The 26,678-nt window shown below is 41.4% G+C and overlaps 1 protein-coding gene across 23 annotated transcripts in view; it reads left to right on the top strand.

Annotated features, from left to right (window-relative positions):
- Positions 1-26,678, top strand: part of HIVEP1 (HIVEP zinc finger 1) — a 199,523-nt gene that overhangs the window by 91,290 nt on the left and 81,555 nt on the right. Inside the window, exon 4 of one of the 23 annotated variants that reach the window (XM_043540111.1) lies at positions 9,170-9,984. The exons of the other annotated variants lie outside the window; for them this stretch is intronic. The gene's annotated coding sequence lies outside the window, so the exon portion shown is untranslated. The remainder of the gene's footprint in view (positions 1-9,169; positions 9,985-26,678) is intronic. 23 annotated transcript variants of the gene reach the window in all.

Raw genomic sequence — 26,678 nt, 5'->3', positions numbered from 1 at the left:
CTTGGAGTTTGGGAGTGGGAGGGAGTGAGGAGCACAGGCTCTGGGAGGGAGCTTGAGTGCAGGCTCTGGGCTGGGGCAGTGCATTGGGGAGTGGGAGGGGGTGAGGGGGGCGGCTCTTACCTTGGGGGTGACTCCGGAAAGCAACTGGCATATCCCTCTGGCAGTGGCTCCTAGGCAGGGGGAGAGGCAGAGGGTCTCCATGCGCTGCCCCTGCCTGCAGACACCATCCCCACAGCGCCCATTGGCTGCAGTTCCCGGTCAATGGGAGCTGCAGAGTCGGCATTTGGGCTGGGGGCAGCGCGCGGAGGCCACCTTTTCCCCTCCCCCGGGCCGCATGGGTGTGCTGGCCGCTTCTGGGAGCAGTGCGGGGGAGGGGTCCCTGCTCCTTCCCCTCCCTTCCAGCTTCCCCAGCATGAAGGAGGTGCTGGAGCGAGGGACAGAGAGGGGAGGAGTTGATCAATGGGGCTCGCGGACCCCCTGGAGTACCTTTGGGGACCCCGAGGGGTCTGCAGACCCTAGTTTGAGAAACGCTGTGCTACACAGTTGTTTCATGTGTGCTCACTGCACTGTGATTTTGAAAATGAGGTTCAGTGTACCATATTTCTTCAATTACTGCTGCTTTTACACCTCTACACTTTTCCTCCCTTTTCCTCAGACTGCATTTTGAGAGTAGCTACCAAAGTGACAGCCAGTACTTTAATGTCTAGCTCTATCCAGCTTTGAGATGGAGCTTCCCTAGCCTCTTTTCTTTCCTGCAGCAAAGCAGCCATTTGAAAAGTATGGGAAATAAAGAACAGGGACTATCCTGGCCAGCTTACCCCTCTCTCTCCTTCAGCAACATGGGAAAGAAACCCTGAACTCCAAGGCTATGAAAGGAGAAAGAGGTTTCACACGGTAAAAATTAAGGAGTTCCAATGTGCAGGATTGGCTAGGACAGAGCCTTTATCTCCTTTTGAATATGAGGGAGTACAAAAAATATAATATGACACCTCTTAGGCGTGGTGTCATTATCTTACTAGCATTCTTTTTGAGGATGCAGTGAATTTTCTGTACTGTCTCCTCCTGATATTGCTGAACTCAACAGCATTCCTGAAGTGGCAAGCTGTGACTAGGAGAAATTTCTCCATTTTTGTAACTTTACTGACTAATACGGAGTACCCAGATGCCCAAGATAACCAGGGCCACTCACAGATTTCAAGACCAGGAGTGGGGTGGCAGAAGCCTCTCTTGCTGGAAAGGAGGAAGAATGCTTTCAGTTTGGTATAGTGGGAACCCTGGAATCCCATTAAAAATGTAAGTTGGCTTCCTGGCCAGTGAATTTCCCTTTCTCTATATATACATGGGGAAGATTGTTCACTTGCAGGTCTATAGGCTGACTTAAGGGTGACCTTGGCCTTCATGAGAACCTCCTCCGTTTCCACCTTTGCTTCCAAAGAGATTCTCTCCATCCTATGGCAGGTCCTCAAGCTTCTGATGAAAAATGCAGCTATATATGCTAGCAAGCTTCAGTGCCAGAGACAACTGCCCTTGCTGCCATATCACTGATTAAAGATGACAGCACCTCTGAGACATGGTTGAGTCTACTCTCTCACAAGTCAGCTTCTTGGACTGTTTATATCTCCATTTGGAAAGAGAGAGAGAGTCAGTGAAGAAAAGAGCCTTTTGCTACAGCTCAAAATGGTATTTGGCCATGAAGAACAGATACGAATGTTATGATAAAGTCTGCATCAAAGGGCAATCCAGCATACTAAATCACAGTCTTTGAATTTTAGATCAGAGATTAAATTGAACTCTGTATTTAGAGCACCAGGGTGATATGTTCACCATGGTAGTGCTACTAAGTAAATGGAATGCTGTATTTTATACTAGTTACAGTTTTTTTCAAGGTGTGTGGATTCATTCCTAGACATAGGGCATGATGCAAAGCCCATTTGAAAACACTGGGAATCTCTCTACTTACTTCAGTGGGCTTTGGATATAGATAGATCATGAGTTACTGTATATGCATCCGTGGAGGTCACAAGTATATGGGATTACCAGAGACATATCTATGTCTGATAGAATGGAGCACAGTCTTCGGCCCAGCTCTGAGTGAGCCTTTTTCAGTGTATATTTGAGTATCCAAAAGCACCGGGGAGTCCAAAAGGAGCTAGAGACTTCAAACTGATGTTACAATCAGCAGGTCCAGTAGCTACATAGGCAGATTATTATTGTTTGTATTACAGTAACATCTAGAAGCCACTAACCAAGGATGACAGCCCTCTTACGATAGGTACCGCATATAACAAAAAGATGGTCCTTGACCCAACAAGATTACAAGTTAAGAATGCCAATAGAACTTCCAGTCCATCAGGTGCCATTAACAGATTCTCACTTAGTGACTTGCACTAGAGGAAAGTTCACAGGAGCTGTCTAAGCTCACAAGGGTCTGGGAGTTGCAACCAAAATGCACTACTAGCATTTACTACTACTACTTTCATGTGGCTGGTATAGAGCAACTACAGTTTCACCTGAAGTTGATCAGCGCCAAATGGCTACATCAGGAATAGCAGAATTTATTGTAGTAATGCCTCCTTCATATTTATAAATTGGGCAGTAGGTAGTGATATGTTTGATGGGAACTACACTTGCACACCGGGGAGTCCTTGATTTTCCATTTGTGCATTAGATATCTGCATCTACCATGGTTGGTTCAAATTCGGTTAAGAGTTGACCAAGATGACTGCGGAAGGTCAAACCCAGGATCCTTCTGCGTGGGATCCGCCACAAGGTGCTTATTTTTTAAGTCTTGGTTAGCCCAATCTGCTTTCCAAGCCTCCTCCTGATCGTAGCCTGGTTGTATGAGGCTAAACTAATGCTCCCAGAAAGGCTTGCAGGACTTTAAGACGTTGCAGGAGGGCATTGTCAAAGTCTTGGTGAATAGGAAAACATCTCTTTTCCTGGATTCACTGAGCTTTGTGGACTGTCGCAGCAGTTCGGTGTATCAGCGGGGGAGCGATTCTTAGACAGAACAGGTGGCCAGGGTGTTGGAGATGACTTAAGAGTTCCCGTAATGCACCGCATCACTGTATTCAGCTGGGTATCCACAAGTCGCATGCAGCTGCATCTGCTCCATACCTGTGTGGAAGATGGCACAGGGCCCACTCTGTTAAGTGAGTGTTCATGACGAATGCCATCAACTCGATGACCAAACATTGCTCAGCAATCTCCCTTTCATCAGAGCAGCAACTCAACAAATCCTAGCACTTATTGAAAATGGAGGAGGAATACTGACTAGGAAGTTGCAAGACAGTGTAACTTGTTCAGTAATAAATTAATTTATACCAGTTACTGCACCCCAACCCCTTAGGGGCCCCAGCCTGGTGAAAGTGAGTGAGGGTGGAGGCGAGCATGTGATTGGGGGGGTGGAGTGAGCGGGGGCATAGCCTTGGAGCAGGGGTTGGGGCAGTGGTGTGGCCTTGGGGAAGAGGGTGGAGCAAGGGCTGAGCGGCGGGGCTTGGAGGTCCCCAAAAATTTTTAAGTCAAAATGGGGGTTGTTGGATTGCTAAAGTTTGAGAACCGCTGGTGTAATACTTAGACATTGGAAATGATGGTCAGGTTTAACTTGCGCCTTCTCTGTATATATCCATAGGGCATTTAAAAATCGGTATTCTCATAAATGCAAATGTCTATTGGCTCCATTTCGTACAGTGTCCTTGCTTATGAAATTTACAGAAAAGATGTAGACTAAGTCAGTTGTAACATTTTCAAATAATGTATTTTATGGTACAGTGCACACAACTAACAAATAGATGTCACTGTTTGCTTATACTATAGTTGTATATGTGAAGAATACCAATCACTTTTAGCTTTAATGTAACTAAAGGAAACTTCAGTGAAATTTTATTTTAAGCATCACGCCCAGTATAATTATATTTAAAAGTAAAATTTAATATTCAGTATATCAAATTTGGAAGGTTTTGCAGAACAACAAAGAAGGTTAACACATTGCTTAATTTAGCAAAATGGTCTCCCAGAGAAAAATACTCAGCTTGTCAAAAACAGATGAATAAATGGAGTTATAATTCCACTGTTTTGCTGAATTTCATATCTGCAGTTTTAGTTTTACATATTGTTTATCTCAAATGTTGTGCTTCTCTCTCTGACTAACGGATAGGGTGACCAGGTATCCGGTTTTTGACCGGAACACCCGGTCGAAAAGGGATCCTGGCAGCTCTGGTGCTGACCGGACCGTTGAGTGTCTGGTTGGCGATGCTGCGCAGCAGGGCTGGCAGGCTCCCTGCTAGGCTCTGCGCAGCTCATGGGAAGCAGCTGGCATGTCCCTTCTCCGGCCCTTACGCATAGGGGCAGCCAGGGGGCTCCTCACGCTGTCCCCAACCCAAGCACCTCCCCCATCGTGGTTCCTGGCCAATGGGAGCTGTGGGGGCGGTGCTTGCGGATGGGGCAGTGTGCAGAGCCGCCTGGCCGCACCTCCACATAGGAGCCAGAAGGGGACATGCCGTTGCTTCCGGGAGCTGCTTGAGGTAAGTGCTGCCCGGAGCCTGCACCCCAACCTCGATCCTCCTCCTGCCCTTCAAACCCCTCTGTTGCAGCCTGGAGCACCCTCCTACACCCCAAACCCCTAATCCCTGGCCCCACCCCAGAGCCTACACCCCCACCAGAGCCCTCATCCCCTCTTGCATCCCAACCCACTGCCTCATCCTGGAGCCCCCTCCTGCACTCTAAACTTCTAATTTCCGGCCCCACCCTGGAGCCCGTATCCACAGCTGGAGCTCTCACCCCCTCGTGCATGCCAGCCCCCTGAGCCTGTCCGGTGAAAACGAGCGAGTGAGTGAGGGTGGTGAGAGTGAGCGGGGCGGGGGGGGGGAGTGAGTGGGGACGGTGCCTCAGAGAAAGGGTGGGGCCTGGGCAGGGTCTCAGGAGGGGCGGGATAGGGAACAGGGCAAGGGTGTTTGGTTTTGTGTGAGAAGAAAGTTGGCAACCCTACCAACGGAAGTTGTTGCAATAAAAGATATTACCTCACCCACTTTGTGTCTCTAACAATAGGAATTAATTTTACATATTTTTATATAACTGGTTTGAAAACATATATAATTAAAGGAAAACTATATTTAAAAAGTAAGCCAAAAATACATCCAGTATACTGACGTGTACAGCAAAATCTTCCTCTAAATGACACATATTAAATTTTAAATTTTAATTTGGTTGTAAGGTCAAAACAATCTTTTGATTAGTACCAATTTGAGAAGTCTTAAAATCCCAGTTAATTATATTTTTTTCTCATTTTAAACAATAGTAATAGAAACTAAGTATGTATTTAATTATAAGTAATAAAAATGCAAAACTTGTTCCCAAATCACTACAGTCAAAAACCTACAAGTGGATTGTAAAAGGTAATAAACTGCACTTGGGTTTAGCCTTATGCAGTAAGCATCATGAACTGCTGTAGTCTTATTATTATAGTGAGTGAGAGAGAGACAATCCCCCCCCATATATATATATGTATATATGTATATATGTATATATATATGACACAGTGATATGGAGCTAAGTAATGTTTTAGTGCCGGGTCAGAGTAAGACAAAACAGTAAAATCAAGAGCCTCTGGAGTTAAGTCACAGCGTTCTTGTTATAGTACTCTTTTGCCTAGGCATTTTAGTATATTGCTTTTTTATTTAATTTTAAAGATTGCTTGATGGTTAACCAGCCATCCCTGGATTTTGCTTATTTGCCCATGTCCTGTGAGCAGGCCATGTATTGAAATAGGAGACTTGTGCTCCCCTAAGCACTCCTTTTTTTTTTTCTATATTTCAGTGATCTGCTACTCAGAACCAAGGAAACAATGGGTACAGTGCAAGGGATGGCACAGCATTAAGTGTTAAGCATTAAGCATTAAGCCCTTCCCCCATATAGTTTAATACTCTTGTATTTGGAAACATACTTCAAAAATGAATCCTTTGATTTGAAAATACAATAGGTGGCTTCTACATTGCTTTTGATGATACAGAAAACTTTTTTTTAATGTTGAATAAGTTTTTGTTTTGTTTTGTTTTTTTTAATGAAGCACTACTAGACAGTGGGTTATTGTAATATCTTGTGGTCCCAATCTTGCCCCCAAACTAGACATCATTAAACAATTTCACTTGATATCTGTGGTGGCAATATTGTGAATTACTGCAGGGTCTGTGAAGAAAAAACGTATAGTGAAAGTACAATTTCTGTACCTTCCCATAACCTTTTTGGTTATGCTTTCTCACAAAAGGGTTAAAGTGGTTCCTGAATCTGTGGTACAGGTGCACTGTAGTAGTATGTATATAATCTTTTTTCATGTGTGTCACAAGTTGATATCTAGATTGTTTAGCCATCTAACTGCTGCATCATCAAGGTAGCGAGGGGTTGCAGTCTTCTGATTGTGCACTTCTAGTTGTTTGATGGTCTGCAGCGCTGCTGCATAGTCATGCTGTGAAAACTGGGCCAAGCATATCTGTATTGTGGCTGCCATTCTTGCTATTCCCGGCAGGAGCCTGTTAAGTCTGGTCCAGGATATGCGTTCCAGATTGCAAAAGATGATGTGAGTTAGGGATTCTGAAATTCATCTGCATACCTGTCTCTCTGTCCCAGAGTTTCTGCCACTCTGCGAGGACATAGCTGTTGGCCCTGATGTTCTGTTGTTCATCCAAGATTGGCACTAAGCCATTAGCACTGGACATGAATGTTTGTTACAAAAGGTTGTTTAGAATTCAGTCATGGCAAGTCAGCAGGAACTGCAAATGTAGGTGTTTTCTTCTGGAGGTGGGCAGATCTTACAGGAAGTGTGTATTGCTTATTTGCCCCCATTGGAACCATTGTTAGCCTTGCATGCAGCAGGCTGTTTTCATCTGTCATAGCCCTCTTGCAGTTTTAAGGGAAACAGCATCTCATCGAAGTTCTGCGGAAGATGAGTCAACACGTATACATTTTATGTTAATGTGTGGCTAAGACAACCGCTAATGGCATGGGTGGCTGTATTCAGTTCCAGATCGAGACACCTATGCCAACTTCTGTCCCAAACTGCTCCACAATATTCCATTGGAGCAAATACCAGTACTAGGACTGAGGTTTGTAAAACACTTGCCTGAGCTCCCCAGGATGTCCTGGCTAGCTTCTGGATCAAGGAAATGTGGGAGGTGATCTTTTTCTTCACTTATTCTAGATAGGAGTGAAACTGGACTGCACTCTAACATATTGGTCCTAAGTAAGTGTCAGCTGGCTGGAAAGGGAGTGAAATCCTTAACACGGCCTGTATGGGTTGGATGTCTGGGCAGTTCTTCAGATAGAAGGTTGTGGCCACCGTTTTAGACTCACATAATGTAAGTCTCTGCTGACGAAGGCAAGTGGCCAGAGCATTCATATTCTGGATGAGCGGCTCTTCAGTATTGTGTATTTGTTTACCACATCAGCAAGTTATAAGTTATCTACATATATGTACTTATCAGCCTTAGTTGTTGTTAGGTCATAAATGCATATGTCTAAAAGGAGAAGAGGTGGAACAGATCCTTGCGTTATGGAGATGCCTAAGTTGGCTGACTGTCTCCAGTTTTCAAAATGAAGCTTTGTTTCGTTATCGTTTCCCTAATGAACTGCACCAAGAAATAATCTGCAACAACTTGCTGGTCAACAGTATCATATCGATGTGACAGATCAACCAGAACGGTGCCAACTTTCTTGCCCTTCTCGAAGGCATCTTCGATGTCTTGTGTTAGGCAAATGACTTGATCTTGGTTATGCAGTCCTTGTCTGAAGCTAGACAGAATGAAGGGCAGTTGTGGTTCAATAGTCTTATTGATATGCCTCAGAGTCAGTCTCTCCATAGCTTGTATGTGACACAAAAGAGATAGGTGGTTCCATAGCTCTTGAGATTTTCCAGTGGTTTTCCTGGTTTCAGAATGTCTACGAACTTTGCCCTGCACCAGATTTATGGGATGCAATTATCCTGGAGACACTGGTTGAGGAACCAAAGCAGCCAGCTTTTGGTCCTAGGTGAAGTAGAAACTCCATATTTATATAATCTTCACAGCTGAAAGACTTACCCAAGTTCTGTATATGACCATTAGCCACTAGCTGGGTGTGATGATGATTGTGGTGACTGGAAACTCTCTTTTTTGCTGAGGCTGGAATCTCCAGGAAGTCTTTTGATGATCTGCTACGTTTTTTGGCTAGAACGAGTAAAGTCTGTCTTTGTGACTTTCTCTCTCCATCAATCATGCCTGGTTTGAGCGAGTAATGGATTGAGTTCCTTGCTCTTAGTAACAGCAGATTTTAATTCCTGGTAGAGATTAATTGCCTCTGGCCACATAGGAACAGTGATAGCTTCTAGGGCAGAGGTCCCCAAAGTTTGTTGTTTTTGTTGTTTTTGTTTTTTTTCTGTGCCCCTTTGAGAGATTTGTATCTCATGTGTACCCCCCTCTTTCTAAGAGACAGTATGTCCATGGATGTGTGGGGTCCAGGACCCCATCCTGGCCAGGATGTCCTAGTGCTCCCTGCCCTGCAAGGATCCCTTGCCTAGGACATTCTTCAGGTGGGCAGCCCAATCAGAATGCAGTCTGGCTGCACACCCCCGTCTCATGCCCTGGGCCCTGGTGCGATCCCTGGCATGCACGCACAAGAGCCTGTGCAGGTAGGGAGGAACTAGCTCTCAAGGGAGAGCATGCCTCAAAGAGGCCAGTAAGCTGGAAAGCCCTCCTCCACACATACACTTCCTACGTAGGGAGAGGCCGTGCCCCTCACTCCTCGTCTCTCTTTTCTTCTTGTTCTTCTGGCTTCACAGCAGGAGCTGAAGCTGGAGACTCAACTAGTGAGAGGAATTCTTATTTTATCAACAATATTTTGAAGAAACAAGAAAAAATTCTTAACCAGTCAGGTCTTTGCAGCCCCCTCTGCCCCCGATAACCTCTTAGGTTCCCCTTGCCCCACAGCTTGAAAACCAGTGCTCTAGGGATCAGGTTTTTAAGCAGCTGCTTGAACTAATTTGCAGAAGTTTGGTAGGAGTTGTTTAATATTGCCTGGACATGTGAAGTTCATGGCCAGTTCACTGACTGACATCTCTAGTTCTGCTTGAAAGACCTCCCACTGAGCTTTCCGATAATTCCACTGGGCCTTCTGTAAGCTGTTTTGTTGTTGATATCCACAGGCCCGTGGTGATCAAAGAGAGCCCATGCTGAGACTTTGGGAAAGCTTCAAGCATCTTCCACTTTTGACCACTGGAACCAGTTGCCTGGAAGATGAAAAGACAATGTTGGATGAAGAGCCTGTTACCCATCTGCTACTGTGAAAGCTTGGCATTTGCTTTGGATCATAGAAGAGTTGTAGGTCAGCGGCTGAAGTCCACTCCATTAATCACTCTCCGTCTGCGCTATTTTCAGGGTATCACAGATGGACATTGTGGGAATTGATGTCACCCCAGATGGAAGATCCTAGAAGGGTGGGCAGAGCCGGGTTTGGCCAGTTAACTGATGGAGGGTTGTAGACATTAATCAGCATAGGTTTGTTTACCTTTTTTGCCTTCCATTCTATGAAGTCATTTGGACCACATGTTTAGAACTCTACAGGAGATGCAAACCACTGTATGGAAGGGACTCCTGTTCGGGAGCGTGCAAGCCGCTTGCGAACACTAGCACGACCAGCGAAAGCTGCTGGTGAGCCTAGTGCTGGCCCCACCGGAGGAGCTGCCTGGGCTGGGCGCTGGCTCCTGTGAGCGATGGCCTGACATGCTGCTGCTTTCGCTGCTGCGATTCCTGGTAGAGCCCTGCAGCTTCATAGATATCCACTTTATATCCATGGATATCAGCATCTGCGAATATAAAGTTGTATCCGCAGAGGGCTCTACAGATGTTGACATGGTGACAGCCCTTCTCTAAGATGGCATTCCAAACTGCTTGTGATGGTGATGACCCATGATGGTGTAGCCTGCAACTGGAAGCTGCACATCTCCTGAAGCAAGATAATGTGTGTTTCAGTGTTTGTAGCTAAGTGGAGAAAGAGAGCTCTTTTCACTGCCGATATTTCCTTGGTATTAAAATGCAACATCTTGAGGAACAGTCCCACGTCTAGGGTTTGTGGTGCTGGCTCTAAAAGAGGACAGATTTTCAGATTTTCTTTCAGTCAGATTGCATTTAAAACATGAGCCTGTTCCACGTTTTTTTTTTGTTTTTTGTTTTGGTCTGCTTTCATTTTGGTTGATGCTACTCATGGAGGGGACGCCATGAGATGGTAATAGACATTTGTCCACTGTGCATCTAATGATACCTCATATAAAGCAAAACCAAGGAGGTCAGCTTCTGAAGCAACCAAAATTATTTTAAACTTTGTTTTTCTTTTCTTTAAAACAAAAATCTAGTGGTCCATCTAATGTGAAACCCTTTTTCCAACTTTAGCTAGTACCAAATGATTCAGAGGGATGCTGTAAGATATCCATAATGGACAATTATGTAATAACAGCCTATAGGCCAGAATATTTCTTCTTAACCCCAGGCATTCAGTAGTCTCTCCCTTGAACGTTTTTAATCTAGCTAGGGTAACTATATATGCCGAGTTCCTTTTTGTATCCTGCTAAGTTCTCAGCCTCAATAATGTCAGGTGGTAGTGAATGCCACAAGCTGATTGATTATGTATTGTAAAAAAGGATTTATTTTTATTCCATTCTAAAGAAAACTGATAACTCAGTGTAAAAGCTAGGTCTAACAATTATATATTTTTAAAACAAGTTGGAAGAGAATTAAGATATACTTTTAAAATAAATAAAGCTTGAAAGATGCTCAACTACTAAGATGAACTTCATGATATTAAACATTTCGAGATCATATTTATTGGTCTTCACATTTGTCTTTTTTTCCCCCAATGGTTTGTCCTTGCTCTTATAATATAAGAGAGGGTAAACAGGAGTGCTCCCGTTGACTGTCTATATGTCTCTTATTATTTTGTATACCTATATTATATCAACTCTTTTACATCTCTGTAAATTAAGATTAGAGAAATGTTTAGTCTCCCCTCGTATTGAAGCCTTTCCGTACTTTTGACAATTTTTATTGCCCTTCTTTGGACCTTGCGTACTTTTGCTATATCTTGTTTGCTGTGTCCTACGCTGATCGTAGTACTAATGGCACTATAATATTTGTCGTAGTATTGTCTGTCTTTTTCTTAATACTGCCTGACATCTTGTTTACATTTTTGACTGCTGTTGTGCATTATATAGTTCTTGACTGTGAGCTGTCTGCAGTGGCATCTAGGTCTGTTCCTGAGTGGTTACAGTTAATCTACAATCCATCAACGTGTTTGAGTAGTTCAAATAAGCATTGTGATTTGCTTTCTGTTTAACTCTGTCTCAATTTCATAATATTTTGATAAAGATTGCTCCCTTAGCAGATCAGGCAGTAACTTAACTATCTGAGAAGAAGCATTTTTCATGCAAACAATTTAGATACATAATGTACTAGGAAGATTGCATTACTCTGTCCTGCGCGCATGGAAAATAAGTGATTGTTAAAACTTCCTATAACATTAGGTTTTTTATACAGGTTTCAGAGTAGCAGCCGTGTTAGTCTGTATCTACAAAAAGAAAAGGAGGACTTGTGGCACCTTAGAGACTAACAAATTTATTTGAGCATAAGCTTTCGTGAGCTACAGCTGAATGCATCCGATGAATGTATCCGATGAAGTGAGCTGTAGCTCACGAAAGCTTATGCTCAGATAAATTTGTTTGTCTCTAAGGTGCCACAAGTATTCGTTTTTTATACAGTATTCTATAAATATTGAATAAACTCAAGTACTTAGAGTCCTGACCTGTACAGAGCTGACTCCTAGTGGTAACTCAGTGTGGTGTCTTTGTCTCTTTTTCCCCTTTTTGTCCAGGTTTGTTTTTAACAACTGTCACCAAGTCTGTCTTTGTGCTTATGCTAAATTTTGTATGGAACAATAGTAATTTCTGAATCCTTTGCTTACCATAACACATAAAGCAATTAAATTACAACTATCAAGCCTTTTAAAATGACCTACTAAAAGTGGGAGATTTCAATTTTTAATGACTGAAGTTTATGTAGTTTGTTGTTAGTAGAGTCAAATTAGGCTATCATTACTCATGCTGAGTAATATATAACTCTGGGTTTAATGGGATTACTCATGGAGTATTAATTGTGAATAAATATGGCAGTTACTCTTCAGAAGTTATTAAAATTGATATTTTAATTGACCTAGAAAAAGTGATCACTAAACAGGATAAAATAAATGGGAAATCTAATATTTAAACAGGGACACAAACCACACATTTGATATTATGTCTCTTTGAACAGACACTAAATCTATTAACGAGTGAAATACAGTAACTCCTCGCTTAACGTTGTAGTTAGGTTCCTGAAAAATGCGACTTTAAGTGAAACGATGTTAAGCAAATCCAATTTCCCCATAAGAATTAATGTAAGGGGGGGGGGGGGGGGTTAGGTTCCAGGGAAATTTTTTGCACCAGACAAAAGACTATATTATATATTTATATGTATACACAGTATGAGTTTTAAACAAACAACTTAATTCTGTAACACAGCAATGATGATTGTGAAGCTTGGTTGAGGTGGTGGAGTCAGAGGGTGGAAGAGGGTGGGATATTTCCCAGGGAATGCCTTACTGCTAAACGATGAACTAGCAGTTGGCTGAGCCCTCAAGGGTTGACACATTTTGTTAATGTAGCCTCACACTCTACAAGGCAGCACGAATGCAGGGAGGGGAGACAGCATGGCAGACAGAGACACACCCTGTGTGTGTGTGTGTGTGAGAGAGAGATGCACACTGCCCCTTTAAGTACGCTGACCCTTTTAGATCAGGAAGTTGAGACAGCAGCTGCTGCCTACAAGCTCCCTCCGTGCTGAGCCCTGTCATGTCCACCTCCCTGCTCTATGGAGATAGGGTAAGCGGGTGGCAGGAGCAGGGGGGAGGGGGACACCCTGATATTAGCCCCCCGCACAGCAAGCAAGAGGCTCCCGGGAGCGGCTCCAAGGCAGAGGGCAGGAGCAGCACATGGCAGTGGGGGAAGGGACAACTGAAGTGCCAGCAGTTGATAGCCTGCTGGGCAGCTGCCACAGGGAACTTAGGGGAGCGGGGAGCTGCCGATCCACCCTGGTTCCAAGCCCCCACCAGCTAGTTCCAGCGGGCTGCTCTTTCTGCAAGCAGTGGACAAAGCAGGCGGCTGCCAAACAACGTTATAAGGGAGCATTGTGCAACTTTAAACAAGCATGTTCCTTAATTGTTCAGCAACATAACAACAAAACAATGTTAACTGGGACGACTTTAAGTGAGGAGTTAACAGTTGGACATAGGTGTCTTTGATTAATTGATGAAGCTAAATGCCAGATACTTCTGACCACCCAAGAAATGTGATAATCCTTTAAAACCATAATGTTGTATTTGAAATTTGGTTTGCGATTATGAAATACAGTTACAGAAAAAGGAAAAATTGACAAAAAGATTGTCAGCAATGTGAACTCCCGGCTTGTTTACCAGGGCATTTGTATTTCTTGACATGGGTATATTGATGGCTACAGCCATCGATAAAGTTTTGTCTAACATTCTAAAGCCACTTTATTTGCATCTGGAAATACACAGGAAATTTGCATTTAGTATTTTCTTACTTCCTATGATTTTCTGAACGGTAATATTCTCAAACTATAACTGATCTGTTTGTATGTGTGTTTGTTTTTTTTTAAAGTGAAGGTGAATTTCAGCGCATCATTGGTTGTTATATAGCGTGGTTCTACTCTGGGAACACCTGTTTTCATGACTTTCTCTCCTCTTTCTCTAGTTCTGTGACTCTTTTTTTTCTTTGCTTTTGCTCCTCTTTCCATATTTCAACACTGAAGAGAAAGTCCCTGTTTCTATCTGAGGAGCACGCAGAAAACAAATTCAAGATGGAAGCTTCTTACCCATCTGACCAGTCTAGGTCCCACCCCCTCCAAAGGCACAAATTGAGGTTTCTGAGAGAGTACTTTTTGAGTTGTAGGACACAAGATATAAGAAAGAGCAGGTACCTCCCTCCCACACTACAATACACAGCCTAGCAAAAGCAGCATCTACAGGGATGATCAAAGTAGTTCCCCCTCTGTAGAGATTTTGTGCTCAGTTTTCTTTTTCGTTTTGAAGAAGTTAGGATGAATCAGAGTTGTCCTTGGACCTCTGAGCTCTCAACTAGATACAGAAGAATCAGGATGAAAACTATTTTCCATGCTAGTGAGTGTCCAACCAAAGGTTTTGGCTAAAGTCAATGGACCTCCATGAAGCATACCTACATATTCCAATTGCATGCAAATGTCCTGGAAGTTACTTCGACTGATATACATTTTATATTATATTAAAGAAGAAAAAACCATAGGAAGTAGACTCCACAAGGAAGTGACAGTGTTTTTCATTACCTATGATTGATCTAATGAGTTCAGTTAAGGGCACCCTAAAAGTAAGAGCAAAGTGTCCAAACAGAGAAAAGCTGCTGCACGCTCTCTTCCCCCACTCAGCCATTGTAATGAATCACCACAGAGCTGGACCAGCCAGCGAATCACAATAAAATGATACCTTGCTCTTACTCACGGGATGAGAATATATTTTGTAAAGAAAATGGACCACTGACTGATATCAATGGGCAATCTCTTCCAAGACTGGATGAGACACCTGCTATGTGACTTACCTTCATTCCATTGTTGGCTAAGGTGATACAGAAAATCAAGAGGGACTCAGGCAAGAGTCATGCTGATAGGGCTTCCTGTTTAAGGATGGCTCCGATTTTTTTGAGATCTCTTGCCTCACCATGTGTGAACTCCTTTGTGTTCCACTTGAGGAAGATCTTTTAACCTTTTGTCCAGTGACACATGGATCTTGAAAAGCCTGAGTCTATTAAGGTGGCTGCTGAACAAAACCAAATGAAGAAAAGCCTGTTAGGTCAGTGCTGTCATTAAGACCCTTCTGAACTCTCAGAAATTACCTTTCTTCCAATCAGCCAACTATGTTGTGAATAAATTTGGGAAATGGCGCACAAAAAGATAGATCAAGCCTTGAAGATCAGAAGTTATATACTTCCTAATCCTCTAGTCATCTTCCTGGAAGCTATCACAACAACTTCTGTTTTCATACAATAACATATTTTTTAGGATATTCAAAATTTCATACCCAAGAGAATATTCATTTCATTAGGTCCCAAAACATAGTTATGCTGCCTTTCTGCCCAAATCTCAAGACAAACTGGCACGTGTTCAGTGTAAGAACGCTGAAGATTTACCTCAGCAAAACTGAGCAATGTAGAAAAAATCCACAGCTTTGCTTGTTCACTGGCCTGTGAAGTGCAGGGTCCAAAAGGATAGTCTGTGAATGCAGCTGCTATTGTAGCAGGGAGGTGTGCAACGTGAAAGACTTGTTCTGTCTGAAAGAACTTGAGATTTGTCCTCATGGTTGGCATGAAAAGCTAATAGGAAGGGACCTGGTCTGCTATTTGCCCCCTCCACCTCCCCCCCCTTTTTTTTTGTTAACAAATGCTATAAGACCAATCATCAGGTGTTTTCAGATGCACATGTTGGCAGAAGAGTCTTCATTTAGTTGGTATCTATCTAAAAATATTCTATGTAATTTGTATATGTATCTCCTATCTTCCTTCCCTTCATTGCTCTTCATTTCTGGTTATTACAAAAGCAGAGGATCAGCAGACCTGACCACTGAAAGGAAAATGTTGCTCTAGTCACATTTATCTTCTCCTCTTCTGTCACGGTTCCTCCCCCACTCTGAACTCTAGGGTACAGATGTGGGGACCTGCATGAAAACCTCCTAAGCTTACTTTTACCAGCTTAGGTTAAAACTTCCCCAAGGTACAAATTAATTTTACCCCTTGCCCTTGGAATTTCCACTGCCACCACCAAACTTTAACTGGGTTTACTGGGAAACGTAGTTTGGACGCGTCTTTCCCCCCAAAATCCTCCCAACCCTTGTACCCCACTTCCTGGGGAAGGTTTGGTAAAAATCCTCACCAATTTGCATAGGTGACCACAGACCCAAACCCTTGGATCTTAGAACAATGAAAAAACATTCAGTTTTCTTACAAGAAGACTTTTAATAGAAGTAAAGAAATCACCTCTGTAAAATCAGGATGGTAGATACCTTACAGGGTAATTAGATTCAAAACATAGAGAATCCCTCTAGGCAAAACCTTCAGTTACAAAAAAGACCCACAGACAGGAATAGTCATTCTATTCAGCACAGTTCTTTTCTCAGCTATTTAAAGAAATCATAATCTAACACATACCTAGCTAGATTACTTACTAAAAGTTCTAAGACTCCATTCCTGTTCTGTCCCTGGCAAAAGCAGCATACAAACAGACACAGACCCTTTGTTTCTCTCCCTCCTCCCAGCTTTTGAAAGTATCTTGTCTCCTCATTGGTCATTTTGGTCAGGTGCCAGCGAGGTTACCTTTAGCTTCTTAACCCTTTACAGGTGAGAGGATTTTTCCTCTGGCCAGGAGGGATTTTAAAGGGGTTTACCCTTCCCTTTATATTTATGACATTCTTCCAAAACAGTTTTTGGGATGGGGATATGTAGTAATATTGCTGGGTATTTGCCTAAGAAACACAGATGCAGTAACACAATTTTTATTCAGTTTCCATGGGTTATAGCTCAGTTAAATGTGAGGCTTAGTTGAGATATTCTTGAAGTTTACTAATGCTGTCATAAGCTTCTGGAGGGAAGTAGGTGGATCGGTTATCTACTGGCTAGGTTCACTCCGGTGCAAAGCTTTAGCTGCCTCAGTCAAGGAGACTCAACCCACAGGAAGATGGTTGGCAGATGTGCCCCTTCTGATAGAAGAGAAATTGACTAATAAGAGGTTGGTTTATTGTTTTTCCCCTCTTCCATTGTTTGTATTTTTGTAATCAACCATACAATTTCAGGTCCCATTTTTAACCTGGAAACTTTAAGCAAAACTATATATGTGAATAGACCCATTCTTTTATGATGAAGAGAAAATGCTTCTGTTGGTGGTCAGGGAAACCAAACTTATCATCCAAGCTAGTAAGCAGTAAGGTACAGTATGTTAAGAAAGAGAGACAATTTTAAATCTAAATATTTGTAGAGGTTCTAAGGGAATGTTTATTAAAACATGAAGCTTAGTGGTACCCTAGTAAAAACCAAAAAAGCATATTTTAAAATGCTAGCCCCAGGACACTACACCATCTCTGTGTTTCCAGTTGTTTTAGTATAGTAGCTTATTATGATTTCCTCTCCCACTCACCATATTTTCTAGAAGTCTCTGTTCCAAAAATTAAGTATCTTACTGCAAATGAGTTTAATAAGTTGGATGCAAGTCTTTCTACTGTTCTGACCAAGAGTTGATTTGTGTAAATCTCTTTAAAGGACAGAAACCCTTTTGAAGACTTGGGCGTCCCTTGACACACTCTTCGGCACATAACGGTTCAAGTGAGCTCCCTCCAGAGTTAATTGTTCATTTCCAAATGCAGTGTGGAATAGGGTGCTTGTTTTTGTGGCAGCTTACTGCGGCTTTCTCCCATGCAGTCCTCGCCAACCCCTCCTCTTCAATCGGATTGAATGAAATTGAGCATGAATTTAAAAATAAAGGAAAAACAGAGTCTTGATGTGCAGGTTGCATAGCACCAGTATTTTATAGGTGTGTAAGATGATAGTTAATTCTCCTCCTAACTTGTAAGTTAATAAAGTAACTTTGTAATGAATGTTTTTCAGAAAGGAGGTGGTTTTTTTTTTTAAAGAAACAAAACGATACATGGTTCTCCCAAGAGATGTTTTACAAGGTTATATATAACGTGAAGTTAAAATTGGTAAAACGTGTGTGCATATATCTTTTCATGTGTCATGATGCCATGTTTGATTAGATTAGGAGTCTATTAAATATTTGTTAGATTGTTTTCAAATAATCATTTCATATTTGCTTTTTGACTTAGGTCCAGATTCTTAAATGTATATAGGCATTGCAACACCTAACTGACTTAGGAGCCTAAGGGTATGTCTACAATTAAAAAGCTATAGCTGGCCTGTGTCAGCTGACTTGGGCTCTCTAGACACAGGCTAAAAGGCTGTTTAATTGCAGTGTACACCATGGTTCAACAGTTCCTTAGCCCAATACCTGTGAGCCAGAGTCAGCTGACACAGGCGAGCTGTGGGTTTTTAATTGCAGTGTTGACATACCCTAAGTCTCATTTTCAAAAGTGAAATAGGCATGTGAGAGCCTAAATCTCACTGTAAATTAATGGGATTGGGTTTCCTGAGCCAGTTAGGTGTAGCAAAGCTGATCACAGCAATGCCCAAATATATTTTAAATCTGGGTCTTTGTCAATAAAATACATTTAGTCTCATATAAAGACTAGTTTTAAGTGAGAAACACAAAAGTTACCATTTATAGACATTTCAGTTTTTCTCTTCTGCCTTTCCATAGCTTGTTTTACAAACTCATGTTGTATTGTAGCTTACAGGTAATGGAAAAAGATTGCCAACAAAGGATCCAAGCTTTACCCCTTTTTATTGCTCTTCGTTACAAACCTCATAGTCTGAAGAGTATTCTGGATCTGCCCTTCCTGTGCACTTACAGCTGATTAAAATCCAGAATGTAGCAACAATTTTGCTGAAAATAATAATTAAGAAGTTGTCTGACTTGGAAATCAGGCTTTGTTCAAAATCTGTTCAGAGTGCATTGTAAATTTTCCTTCCTTTATTCCTTTACCTGTCTTCTCCATGAACTCCTGCCCCACATGCAGACCTGTCATTGCAACATGTATGTTTTGTTGACCGTGATTAAAAACATTACATACTGTGTGCTTTCCCTTATTCCCTGTTACCAAACATGCATGACTTGCATCACTTCGAGGCTATACTATTTTTAATGATCAAAGAGTTGAATTCTTTATCTCCTAGGCCTATAAGAATATGGAGTTGAAAATGTGTCGGTAGTAGACATTATTTATCTACTTAGTTTGAGGGTAACCAGTTACTCTCAGGGATTTTCTTTAGCATACTTTCTAAAATATGTATTAAACTTTTTTTTTTCTGTTTTGTGTAGCTGCTTTAAAATTACCTGTTTCGATCACAGCAAATTCATCAGTTTTCCGATCAGTAATGACTTTGTGCTCTTTAATAAAGTTTATACCCTACAAAAACAACGAGGAGTCCAGGGGCACCTTAAAGACTAACCGATTTATTAACCCACGAAAGCTTATGCCCAAATAAATCGGTTAGTCTTTAAGGTGACACTGGACTCCTCATTGCTTTTGTGGATACAGACTAACACGGCTACTCGTCTGATACTTTATACCCTACAATTAATAGTTGGTCATTTGTGCTGCTTGTTTTATGGGTTTAGTCAATTTATGAATTGTACTTATTTTAATACATGCGATTGGTATTATCCACATTTAGTTATAAAGAATAAAATTTACTAGTATTTACTACATCTTAGGTTTGTTGTACAGGTGAATAGGGAGAGTGAAAGTGGAACCTGTGAATTTATTCATTATTATAAGTAGAGAAGTCACATACAGCAATTACTTATTAGCCAGGAATCTTTATCAAAACGTCACAAAGATCCAATTTATGAACAATTACACCATTGTGATATCCCCCTGGGTGTGCACTATACCCTCTTTGGCTGTGTGAGTTGACTCCCTGCTGTTCACCCCAGCCTCTAGCATGCAAGCCACTCCCAGACATACACCGGAGTGCTGTGCCCAGCCATTCTTGAATTACACATAGGGCAACACATATCACTGGTCCCAGCGTTGCACCCCAGAAATGTACCATCTGGCACTCTTCAGTTACTTACTGAACGGTACAACCTCATAAGGTCCGTCAGTTTGCAAAGAACTTGATTATGCATCACCGTTTGTTAACCTGAGTAGATTCCCCAAACACTTCAGCCAAAAATACGCTGGTTTAGATTAAACATAAAACAGATAGATTTTAAGTGAATAAGTGGTACTGGCATAGAAGATCAGAATTAGCTACAAAAGGAAACAAAATATAAAATTGCAAGCTAATTCCTAAACTTTACCATGCTAATAATTCTAAAAGCAAAAGAATTTCTTTCACCCAGCACTTCAGCAGCAGTTCTTGCTGACTAGAATGCGTTCTAGTCAGGACCCAGCCCCTCCCATAGCCTCAAAGGAGTTTCTTTGTCTTCCTGATCTTTCTTGCGTAAAGATGGGGGAGGAGAGGCAGGTGAAGTGATGATGTCACTGTCCCCTATTTATACTCTTCTTGCTTTCAGGCATAACTCTCCACCCAACTGGGGTGCCGTGAAGTCTGTAGTGTGTCTCAGGTGAATTGCAAATTGCTTGCTCACACCTTTTTGTCTACCTGAGGCTTGAGCCCTCTCTGGGGATGACATGCACGTCTTTTGTTTATAGGCCCTTCATTTTTTCTGAGAGATTAGTCTGTGGGCATTTCCCAGACTTACAACATGTTTCAGTAACAAGACATATAGCAAAATGTCATCACTTGCTATACATTGATGCACACATTTAAACAGGACAATGAGTTTCAGCAAATAATGACGTTTCAAATGATATCTCACAAGGCGTACTTTGTACAAAATATCATAATGATATACAAGTGGCGAATATGGGAGTATAGGGCAGTGTTCCCTCTAATTTTTTACATCCATGTGCGGAATGAATTTTGTTATGTGCACCAATATGGAGGTGATGTGTGACATATCACCTTCATATTGGTGCACATAACAAAATTCATGTGGGAGGTGGGTGGGCTGAGGGATTCGCAGTGTGGGAGGGGGCTCAGGGCTGGGGCAGAGGGCTGGGGTGCTGGGGAGGATGCGAGCTCTGTCTGGAGATGCAGGCTTTGGGGTGGGGCTAGGGATTTGGGGTTCAGGAGGGGGCTCAGAGCTGGGGCAGAGGTTTGGGTGCAGGGGGTGAGAGCTCTGGCTAAGGGTGAAGGCTCTGGGGTGGGGCCAGGAATGAGAGGATTGGTGTGCAGAAGGGGGCCAGGGATGAGGGGTGCGGGGTACAGACTGCCCCAGGGCTGTGGTGAGGAGAGAGGACCCCCTACAGCCCTCTCTCGCTGCAGCAGCTCGGGGCCGGGGGAGAGGCACCTCCCACCGGCCGTGGCAGCTCCAGTGGGGCTGGGCCGAGGGAGGGGCTCCTCTCCCCCAGCCGCGGCAAGTCTTGGGCAGGTCCGTGCTGGGGCCGCCGTGGAGGGGCGCCTCTCCCTGCCGTGGAGGTCCGCGCTGTGGGAGAGGCATCTCTCCCCGCTGCAACCCTGAGCCCCTCCGTGGGGCTTAATAGGCAGCTGTGCAGCCGTACAGCTTAGAGGGAATTTAGGTACAGGGTGTTATTTTGAGGTACAGTGTCACAACCATCACAGAGGATTTCACATTTGTAAATTGTTATATAAATTGTCTTTTCTGCTGTTTCCATAGCACCTACTGTAATGTTTGGCACAATACCAATAGTGAAATATGAATTATGTTGTGACACCTTGGTAATGAGTAGGGTATTAATGGGTCCTGTTTTTTCTAATCTTTTTTTTTAAACATCAAAGTATAAAGCAAATACATAGACAAATTGTGATGCAGAATAAAAGTATGATTGACCATAAAATATCTCTAATGCGATAGGTCAAAAACTGTTTCTAAGGCTGAAAGTCCTTTAGGGGGGAGAGAGAGGTGTCTTCCTGTAGGTTTATCTCCAAATATTCCAGATTTGGGGTTCATTTATTATAAAACACTTAAGTTCTGGTTGACACGGTACACAGTTTATTCCATTAGTAGTGTATCTACAGGGTTCATGCAGGATGCCTAACCCATGCAAATGAAGAGAGTGCAGTTATATTCTCAAACCTGTCTGGTATGTATGGGAACAATTTCAGGGAGAAAATAGTAATGTGAGAAATACTTCTCATTGGCTTAAAATTAAGAATGTGCTTAAATGTTTGCAGGATCAGGGCATGAAAGTAATCCATTTTTAACCGTGGATGTATGACTGCCTGGCCTCCTTTAATATGAAACTTTAAATCCTCTTTTTGTCAGAGGAAATCAGTATTTGTTTGAGACATGGTCCTGCTAGGTGCCAAGTACCCTGCAAGTTCAGCTTTCAATACCTACCTGAATTGGTGTTAACAGGTTAGTAGCTACTAGAGTTCAGTTTCTGGCTTTTCTTTTAAAAAGATAAAATGACTTTATAGTTGTTTGCTCCTTGAAAGACTGCTGATGTGCTTTGAATATAGGAGTGAATTTTCTTAATACAATTTTATTTCTCTTTATCTTTGAGCGAGCAGCAGCACAGGACTTCTCCCTTATCCCTCTAATCTCATCTAAGCATGTATGCCAAAATGTTTCCCTTCCATTCCCAAGGCAGTAATTTGGGAAGCATCTGGCTAAGTCAGATGATTTAGGGTAATCAACGCACAACTTTCCTGCTGATTTCCATTTTCCCTGATTAATTCTCCTCCTCCCCCTATGAGCAGCATTTTCCATTTGGAGCTGGAATGCCACTGAAGCTATGTTGCCAAAGAATATTTGAGAATATTTAAGTCTGTACCATTGCACTTTCCATCCTCTGTAAACATCTGACAGAATTTCCTTATTAAGAGCTCCATATTGCGTAGAGATTGCCTGGGTTGCTACACTTCTCACACAGTATTCTTTTACTCAGCATTTAAGTTTTATCTTAAAAATTGACATCTGAAATCTAATTTCAGGTTTAATAGGCTCAGATCTGTCAAGTTTTATTCACTGTGACCCTGATCCTGTGAGCTGCTGAGCACTGCCTGAGAAGGTGGTGATCACTACACACAGCTCCTTTGACTTGAACTGAACGGGCTGAGGGCACTCAACAGGTCGCAGGAGACTTTTACACCAAATTTCTGGTAGTTTTTAAAACTTACAACTTATTTTAATTTTTTTTTTAAAATCAACTTTGAGCCTAATTTGCCAGTTTTAGTTTAAACAAAACTCATTTGTTGCAGCTATAGGAATAGAGCAAAAACTAGGTGTGGCTATTGGATAAATCTAGTTAGGCTAATTCCATGTTCACATCTGGAATTTTAACAAAGCAGTAATGTATCTTTGTGGTTTTATTTCATTTTGTGCTCAGATAGTTTCCTAAATCTTTTTCTACTGGCCAACTCATATCACTTTTCACCATTCACAAAAATGTGCACATTTTGTATTGAATACAGTGCCTAATTTATTGACCATGGGAACAACTGAGAAATCTCCGTGTTCATTTTTAATTCAGCTAGCCCTGGGTCTTAGTAGGGTGGTGGTGGTTAGTTTTTCAAAGGCTTTTCAATTTTATCAGTTCCACCTTTCTTGTAATTTACCTTTGTCACAAATGATATTTACATTTCATGGAATATGAAATGAATATGAGACAAAATAAAGAATTAATATGAAAAAGATCAACTTGGAAAGGCAAAATTTTAATTAAATTAGGGCTGTCTATTAATTGCACTTAACTCATGCGATTAACTCAAAATTAATCGCGATTAAAAAAAGTAATTGCAATTAATCGCAGTTTTAATTGTACTGTTAAATAATAGAATACCAATTGAACTTTATTAAATGTTTTGGATGTTTGTCTACATTTTCATACATATTATATTCTGTGTAGTAAGTGAAATCAAAGTGTATATTGTTTTTGCTTACAAATATTTGCACTGTAAAAATGATAAAAAAGATAGTATTTTTCAGTTCACCTCATACAAGTACTGTAGTGCAGTCTCTTTATCGTGAAAGTGCAGCTTACAAATGTAGATTTTTTTTATTTGTTACATGACTGCACTCAAAAACAAAACAATGTAAAACTTCAGAGCCTACAAGTCTACTCAGTCCTACTTCTTGTTCAGCCAATCGCTAAGACAAATAAGTTTGTATACATTTAAGGGAGATAATGCTGCCCACTTCTTATTTACAATGTCACCTGAAAGTGAGAAAAGGCATTTACATGGCACTTTTGTAGCCGGCATTGCAAGTTACTTACGTGCCAGATATGCTAAACATTCGTATGCCCCTTCATGCTTCAACCACCATTCCAGAGGACATGCTTCCATGCTGATGACGCCCATTCAAAAAATAAGCGTTAATTCAATTTCTGACTGAACTCCTTGGGGCAGAATTGTATGTCCCCTGCTCTGTTTTACCCACATTTTGCCATATATTTCCTGTTATAACAGTCTCGGAGGATGACCCAGCACATTGCTCATTTTAAGAACACTTTCACTGCAGATTTGACAAAAGGCAAAGAAGGCATCAATGTGAGATTTCTAAAGATAGCTATGGCACTCGACCCAAGGTTTAAGAATCTGAAGTGCCTTCCAAAATCTGAGAGGGACGAGGTCTGGAGCTTGCTTTCAGAAGTCTTAAAAGAGCAACACTCCGATGCGGAAATTACAGAACCAGAACCACCAAAAAAGAAAATCAACCTTCTGATGGTGGCATCTGACTCAGATAATGAAAATGAACATGCATGGGTCCACGCTGCTTTGGATCGTTATCGAGCAGAACCCGTCATCAGCATGGACCTATGTCCCCTGGCATGGTGGTTGAAACATGAAAGGACATGTGAATCTTTAGCGCATCTGGCACCTAAATATCTTGCGACAACGGTACCAGGAGAATGCCTTTTCTCGCTTTCAGGCGACATTGTAAACAAGACGCGGGCAGCATTATCTCCTGCAAATATAAACAAATTTGTTTGTCTGAGCAATTGGCTGAACAAGAAGTAGGACTGAGTGGACTTGCAGGCTCTAAAATTTTACATTGTTTTATTTTTGAATGCAGGTTTTTGTACATAATTTGACATTTGTAAGTTCAACTCTCATGATAAAGAGATTGCACTACAGTACTTGTATGAGGTGAATTGAAAAATACTATTTCTTTTGTTTTTTACTGTGCAAATACTTGTAATCAAAAATAAATATAAAGTGAGCACTGTACACTTTGTATTCTGTGTTGTAAATAAATTCAGTATATTTGAAAATGTAGAAAACATCCAAAATATTTAAATAGAATACCATTTATTTAAATATGTATTATAGTTTAACAGTGCAATTAATTGCGCAGTTAATTTTTTTAATCGCTTCACAGGCCTATTAATTATACAAAATAGCGCTGTTTTTCAGTATGAACTGTATCTCCATTAATGGGCTTTGCTGGCAAAACCTTTTCAGTGTAGGCTATCCCTCAGTGTCTCTCCTGCAGGGTCTCCCCCTCAGCAGTTGCTGATCACTCACATGTCCCCATCCTCCCGAGGCAGGTTTTTTTTTTTTAACAGTTTAGTGTCCTTTGATCTTAGGCCCCAGCCTTGGAAAAATATAAACTTGTTAACCTATGTAGAGGCAGGCAGATAGGTGCATCCCAATCAAGAAGCCAACTGTTCTCTTAATGACCCTTGAAATATTTCCTCCCCCCATATTTTATCTTTAGTAATTGATTAGTTTCCTTCTTGTTCTTTTTAAAAGCCCCTTTTAAAATCAAATCCATGTAGTTAGAATAATATTAATCAAGTAAACTGAGGTACATATCATAAAAAAGAAAAATACTGATACCTCCACAACTTGCCTGCAGTATATCCCCTGCCATAGACCAGTGCTAATGATACCTTGTCATTCCATGAATTGGCTAAGAAATCGCCATCCTTTGCTTGCTTCAACCATTCCCTGTCAGAATCTGGAATGGATACCTGTGTTTTTTCTCTGATTTCTTCAAATTTAACTTGAAAAACTTGCCTGTTATGGTTGCATTTATTTTTTGTTTACCTTTTTCATACTGTTTCTATATTGTTCCTTTTTAAAAAATCCTATATTGAGTTATAGAGAGAGAGAGAGCATATAAAGCACAAATTAAATGTTGAATAGTGACTCCACCAGCAACTTACATAATTAAGAACATGTTAGCTATAATGATCATCAGCTCTATGTATATAGGTAACATTTGGCTTTCTGTATAGAATATCAGCATAGCTGTGTAGTAATTATCTCAGTATTTTGTTGATTAGAAACTCTGCAAGTGCAGACACTGTCGCTATCTTTATTTGTACTTGGTTACATAATTGAAATAGCTATAAATAAAAAATAATTGTCTTGTGTCACAGGTAATATCTGAGGTAAACAAAGTAATGCCTTGCTTTTTGGAGCTACTGGGATAGTTATTATCCTTCAGTGTAATGAAAACTAAAGATATTACATAATATACTTACTCATACAGTGTAAAAAGATGCCTTCATCAGATGATTCAGCTGGTGATCATTCACCTTCTTTACTTCTGAGTGGTTTGCTTGATAGTTACTGTGGGTTTTGGCTGTCCCCACAGATTAGAAGATACTTAATTCTTTGGGTTTGTTTGTTTGTTTGTGTTTATTTTTCTAACCTAGGGATGCTAGTAGTCCTCACCCAAGGATCTATCTATCTTTGTCAGCCTATTTGTGAGCAAGTTTAATAATTAATTCAAATAGTATCAATATAAGATAACATTGTGGAGGTGATTACATTCATAATGAGGAGGATTGACTTTGACCTGATTTTTGAAACACATATATAATTTATGTATAAGTCCCATTGAGCTATGTGTAGTTCAAAAGCTTGTCTCATTCACCAACACAAGTTGGGTCCAATAAAAGCACCTCCCTCACCTTGTGTCTTATGCTTA

This window comes from Chelonia mydas, chromosome 2, assembly GCF_015237465.2.
Source record: "Chelonia mydas isolate rCheMyd1 chromosome 2, rCheMyd1.pri.v2, whole genome shotgun sequence".
Classification (NCBI taxonomy): domain Eukaryota; kingdom Metazoa; phylum Chordata; order Testudines; family Cheloniidae; genus Chelonia; species Chelonia mydas.
The sequence above is the reverse complement of the archived record's forward strand: the minus strand, read 5'-3'. Positions and strand labels throughout refer to the sequence as shown.